Source organism: Lactuca virosa, chromosome 4 (genome assembly GCF_052849685.1).
Source record: "Lactuca virosa cultivar CGN04683 chromosome 4, Lactuca_virosa_CGN04683_v6, whole genome shotgun sequence".
Classification (NCBI taxonomy): domain Eukaryota; kingdom Viridiplantae; phylum Streptophyta; class Magnoliopsida; order Asterales; family Asteraceae; genus Lactuca; species Lactuca virosa.
This window is the reverse complement of record NC_136429.1, coordinates 378,171,207-378,177,999: the sequence shown is the minus strand read 5'-3', so window position 1 is coordinate 378,177,999 and position 6,793 is coordinate 378,171,207.

Below are 6,793 nucleotides of genomic sequence, written 5' to 3'. Positions count from 1 at the left end.
TCCTCGAAAGAGGAATACAACTATAGCAGACTAGCTTCTAATAAAAGTATTATTAATAATGACACTACTTCTCGACTACTTACGATGTCTGGCCGTCATCTGTGCTTGGTAGTCAAGAAGAACTAAAGAAATTTTAATAATACTACAAACCCCACCAACCATAATATATAAGAGTTTATATATACTCTGACCCGCGATGAGAACACTTAATAAGATTTTAACATCTCTTCAACTAGAACTACCAACTCAACCCTTTAGGTCAAACACCTCAATTAAAGGTTGGTATTGTACATAAGCCATACCATAAATAAACCTGGAACGCGCGCCTATGTTATTTATGGTCGGGCAGGTGCACAACCAACCTTGAGTAAGGAGTTTGACAGACTACAACGGTTGAGAGTTTTAGAGATTGAAGAATGTTCTCTAGATTCACTGCAACAACCTAGTACCTTAGAATCCATATATACATTTTAAAACACTAATACATTTCAAAATCATTAGCAGTTAAGATCCTTCTATCATTCGGAAATCTAGAGGATTTCTGAACCAACCGCCTTTCCCCTGTCATTTGGAAATCAGTAGGATTTAAGGAATCAATCTCGCTCTATGACTTGGGAATCTATGGGATTATAGGAACAACTTATACTAATACACTATCATGCAATATAATACTTACATGCTTGTTATGATTAACTAGCATAAACAACTTAAGTGTTTCTTTCTAAACGTTAAGGACAATGCCTCTATGAAAGGAACCAGGAGTTTGTCCACCGCCAACTCCCCGAGGCAACCAGAGGAAAACCCCACAAGTAACCCAAACCTTGGTAGAAACTCCAAACCGTGAAGAAAATATTAATGCAATGAATGTGAACCCAATATTCCAAATGTGCCCCACTATGATGGAGAACATTCTTGCACAAGGAATTGCTACAGCCTTGGCATTATACGAAGTAACCTGAAATGGAGACACTGGGAATAGTGGGAGTGGCACACCCACCACTCATCAAAACAATCCCATACATTGCTCCTATAAGGATTTCGTGGGCTGCAAACCTCGATCATTCTACAACACTGAAAGAGCTATTGGCCTATCCCATTGGATAGAAAAGACTGAAGCAGTCTTTCACATCAGTGCTTGCCCCGATGACTTTTGGGTTAAGTACACTACCTGTATATTGATGGACTTCGGCTTAACTTGGTGGAATAACCATGTGAAGTCCATGGGAATCGCTGAAGTTTATGCCATAAGTTGGGGACAACTGAAGCAGATGATGAACAAAGAATACTGCCCCCAGTAGGAGATACAAGCTCTAGAGCATGAACTTTGGGACCTTGTCATGAAAGAATCTGAAGTAGCTTGCTACACCTCCCGATTCAATGACCTTGCTAAACTTTTCCTTGGAATGGTGACCCCAGAAGATAAGAAGATCGAAAGGTACATCTGGGGACTAGCTTCACCCGTTCAAAGTTTGGTTACTACATCCATACCCTCCACTTTGATAGTGCTAAGCAATTAGCTTATCAGTTGACTGAACAGTGTGTTCGCCAGGGTACCATGACCCTACCAGCAGAGAAGAAGCACACCATAAGCACTAAAAGGAAGTTTCATGGGGAAACAAAGGAGGACTCTAGGCATCACAAGGCTGAACTAGAACTGTTGGTTGTCTACGCCGCAATTACCAACACTCCCAGCCCAGCTAAGTCCTACACTGGGACTTTACATCATTGTAGAGAGTGCAATTTCCACCATGTTGGAAATTGCAGGGAAGTGATCTGCAACAAGTGTAACATGAGAGGTCACATCTCGCGGTGCTGTAAAAGAACCCCAACCACTACGGCAGGAGGAAGCCGTAACTGTTTAGAATACAATCAACCAGGGCATTTTAAGAAGGACTTCCCGCAACCAAAGAATCAGGGTGTCAATGGGAGGGTACTTATGATCACTGTAGAAGAGGCTCCCCCGGAACCACCTGTGATTATCTGTACGTTTTATAACAACAATATTTAGGCCTCATTATTTATTAATACTAGTGCCAATTAAATATTTATCGACCATAGGTTTCAAAACACGACAAAACTTGAAACCTACGCGGTAGCTATGGTAAAAGTAGTCCTCAATTTCCTTCTCGTCCTAATTAATCACGTCATTCATATAGAAACTAAGGACCCTTGCTGGTAATCTATGCTTGTTAAGTCTATACGTTAGGGTTGTATATAATTAAGATTCTACAAACTTAGGATTTGTGATTCCGCTTTACTTCCTGTTCCTTGTTTGGTTGTGGGCTTAGGGTAGAATCACTTATTCGACTGTCTATTCGATCTTAATTATATACGACTTGTATACACCAAGCGATTATAGAAGGACCAAACATGGATCATACCATGAAATTACATTACTATTTATCGAAGCCCTTGTACTACCAGTACCAACTCAATTTCGGGACGAAATTTCCTTTAACGGGGAGGTAATGTGACAACCCGGAATTTAGGGCAATTATTATAACCGCCAATCTATCCGTGAATCTCTTATTAATCCGAGTTACTGAGTTTTAGTGCATCTAATGTAAAATAAATAAATTTATTTCAATTATTACATTATATCAGATGATACCTTACTTCCAAATAATGTAAACTGTAAACCGAATCAAACCGCTTAAACGGTAACGCTAATTAATGCGTTTGAAAAATTGAAATTTTGCATTAAGCAATTTTGAGCAAAGAAAACATTAAAATATTATATTACATGTTCCCCTGTTTCCAAAAATATAAAGAATGTCCAAAACGAAGTTCGTATGCAAAAGATACGACAGTGTTAAGAAAATAGACAGTAAAACACTGGTTTTCTTTAATCGCATAAAACCGAATCTATCCGTTGAGGTACTTACACTTTGCCGACGAGATTTCCGAGAGCGTTTTTGGACTCAAGTTATAGTCTATTATTTAATTTCACACTCGAAATAATTTTTACGAAAATATTTACAAAAGTCGCGAAAATGGACACCGCGAGCCGTTTTGACGCAAATCTTTAAACACAATATCCCGGAGTTCCGTAACTCCAAAAATTAATCCGTTCGGGTTTCTGGAATCCTTGAATTACCCTCTTTCATATGAATTTCTCGAAAACGCAGTCCAATGTCGGGATCTCGATTCATCAATTTATGAGTGTTTTGGGCAAGTTAAAGGATTAAACTACTTTGTGGGCCCCACATAACTTGCATACAAGGAAATGGCCAGCTCATTTCCCCTCTTGCTTCCCCATTTGATCAAACCCACCTACTAAACCCATATATTCACCACCTTACCTTCTTTGTGGTACACATGAGTTGGAAGCATGGCCTTAAAGGCTTGTGAGTGCCTTCCATGGCTATAAATAGAAGCCTTAATCCTTCCATTTCAATCACCCAAATTCACAACAACAATCTCTCTTCAATCTTCTCTCCATTCTTCTTCTTTTCTTGGGTTAAATCACCACCACCCATCACCATAACTCCACCAATATTTTAGCAAATGTTTTGGGCAAGGAAACCCACCCAAACACTTCCTCCGACCTGCTACTCCAGTCCCTCCATTCCCTCTCACTCGTTCTTGCAAAATTAGAAAAAGAAGACGAAGCAGCGGAGCTGCAAGACGCAACTCCACCACTCCCTGCCACCGTTGTTGTGATCAACCCACCAACACCACCTTCGGTTCTGCTACTGCTTAGCTTCCATCATCCATCCCTTCCTCCCCCTTTCGTCATTCATAGCCAAACAGAAGAAACAGTGAAGGCAGCGGAACTGCCACCCATTGTCGGCCACCTTCAGTCACCACCGAGGACCTCAACTGTTCCCTCCGATCACCACTGTAAGAACTCACCATCTCCACTTGTGTTTTTCCCTCTTCTCCATTTATTAATCCATTTCGCTGTGAACGAGCCTAGACCGAGAGACCGTGAATTGCAATGCGCGATTATTTTTTATGTTTCATTCATGCGTGAATGAGGAAGACACATGAGGTTGATACATCTTGTTTATCAAACTTAATTACAAATTAAATAGTTTTAGTCCCCGAACTTTAGGGCATGTACGGCTCTGGCCATTCCTTTGATGTAAATTAATCATTATAACCCCATATGAGAAATAGTGACAAATCTGGTCCTAAAACATTAAACTATCATTTAAAATGTCCACAAATACCCCTCCCTTGGAAATTTCTTATAAAATCAAGTCCAAAGCCCAAACTCATATTTCCTTTATTTATATTTAACCCTATCTTGTGATTTATTTACCAAATAAGTCCAAGATTTAATCTTATAAAATTATATGAATCATTTTTGGTCCTTGTTTGGAAATAACTTAACAAATTAAGACCATTTAATTTATACATGGACCCTATACTTTGGTTAAATTACCCAACCACTTTCCACATTAATTTATGTTAAAATTTTCATAGGAAACTAAATAAATCTTGACGGTTCATTAAAGCAACACTTATCGGTTTCTCGCGTCAAATACTCGAAACAAATCCTCCACCACACGTTAAGGTGAGTGTTACGGCCCCATTTCTACTTATTTTCGGGGGGGGGGGGGGGAATACATGTAGTATATATTATATATATTTTCTAAATGTTTTGTTTATACAAACAACATCATCATTTTTATACAATATAAATGGCATAAAAATATTAATTATTACTCTACTACTTACGGTACGGGGAATCTGGTTTGAAGGGCCGCCTGGGTTGTTGGATTTCAGAAGTGCTTAAATGCCTAAATGATCCTGCCCTCCGGTGTTTCATGTCTGGCCCTCATCTGTACAATGGTAGTACGTGTACTAAGTAATATTTATCATACAAAATGCACATGAAATATTAATGTTTTGTGTAAACACTTTATCAGTTTGGGAAATTTTTTTTTAAACGCTTACATGTTAAGTAAAGAAAATCGTTTTAAAGCATTAATATTTATATATGTTATGTTGTTAAAATAATACAACTAATAAAAATAACATATGCATTTCGACTACAAATGTGCTATGACTGTACATACGGTTATTAACTTGGTAGTTTCAATATACCTCATATGTGCGCAAAAATATATAGGTTTATATATTTATACAAGTTTTAGAACTTGTATCTTAGGCGCATACATGTGTTTGTGTACACTATACTAAGTATTATCAATTGTTTAAACAAGTATCATACACTTTACGTGTATGCTTATCAAATATACTTGTTGTTTATCCGTTTATCCGTATCTGCGGTTGTTAAGTTCAACCTTGGCAGATAACTTTATCCGTATATCCGTCTGTCTGTTTATTACAGAAATATATAGGTTTATACATTTATACAAGTTATAGAACTTATATCTTAGGCTCATACATGTGCTTGTGTACACTATACTGAGTTTTGTCAATTGTTTAAACAAGTATTGTACACTTTACGTGTATGCTTATCAAATATACTTGTTGTCTATCTGCTTATCCGTATCTACGGTTGTTAAGTTCAGCCTTGGCAGATAACTTTATCCGTATATCCGTATGTCTGTTTATCCGTATCTGCGGTTGTTGAGTACAACTTTGGCAGAAAACTTTATTGTTACCCATACAACCATGGATTTGGTTGCTTTCAAAACGGTTTTTAAGTATGAAAATTACTTATGGAACATAACGTTTTGGCTTTCAAAGACTCATTACAAACACAGATTTAAGTATGGAATTACTTATGGAACATAACATTTTGGCTTTCAAAGATTCATTACAAACACAGTTTTAAGTATGGAATTACTTATGGAACATAACATTTTGGCTTTCAAAGATTCATTACAAACACAGTTTTAAGTACGGAATTACTTATGGAACATAACGTTTTGGCTTTCAAAGATTCATTACATACACAGTTTTAGGTATGAAATTACTTATTAAACATAACATTTTTGCTTTCAAAGATTCATTACAAACATAGTTTTAAGTATGAAATTACTTATAGAACATAACGTTTTGGCTTTCAAAGATTCATTACAAACACAGTTTTAAGTATGAAATTACTTATGGAACATAACGTTTTGGCTTTCAAGATTCATTACAAACACAGTTTTACGTATGGGTTCATTTATACAAACTATACATTTTGGCTTTTAAAGACTCATTGCAAACACTTTTTAACTGTTGTTATACATACAAAGAAAATACTTTTTGGACTTTTTAAAAGTATTACTGCGGTTAAGTAGAAAACCTGTGACACCCACCAACCTGTGTGTTGATTTTCAAACTTACATGTATTCTTAGGGGATCATTACCCAGGCGTTCAGACAGAAGATTAGTTGTGGATTGCAGACGACCTAGCTAGCTTGTTTTTGTTATCTGCTTACCTGTTTAAGGTAACTACTGTACTATTATTATCTGTAAGAACCCTGTATTCAAACTTAATGATGGAATACAAATGCAGCTTTGTTTATCGTTGTACTTGTGCTATATATTCAGTTTATCTGTGATCCACGAACTTAGTCCCACTCCCGGCGTGTTCCGCCTTGGCCTGGGGTGTGACAATCTCCAATACGCAACCCCAATAGACCGAAGAAGCGGAAATCTCGTGTTCGTTGGCGATAGAGACCCACAACAGACACTCTAGCTCTCCTACTGGCAACCCGAACTCCCTGCTGAATGACTGATAAACAAACAACTGACTCACCCCCGATTCAAATAATATCAAAGCAGGTAAGGAGTTCACTAAAAATGTACCTAATCACAAATACAAACATATAAGCATAAAACATATATAATCAGTAAGATAAGGGATAAAAACATACACGCAACC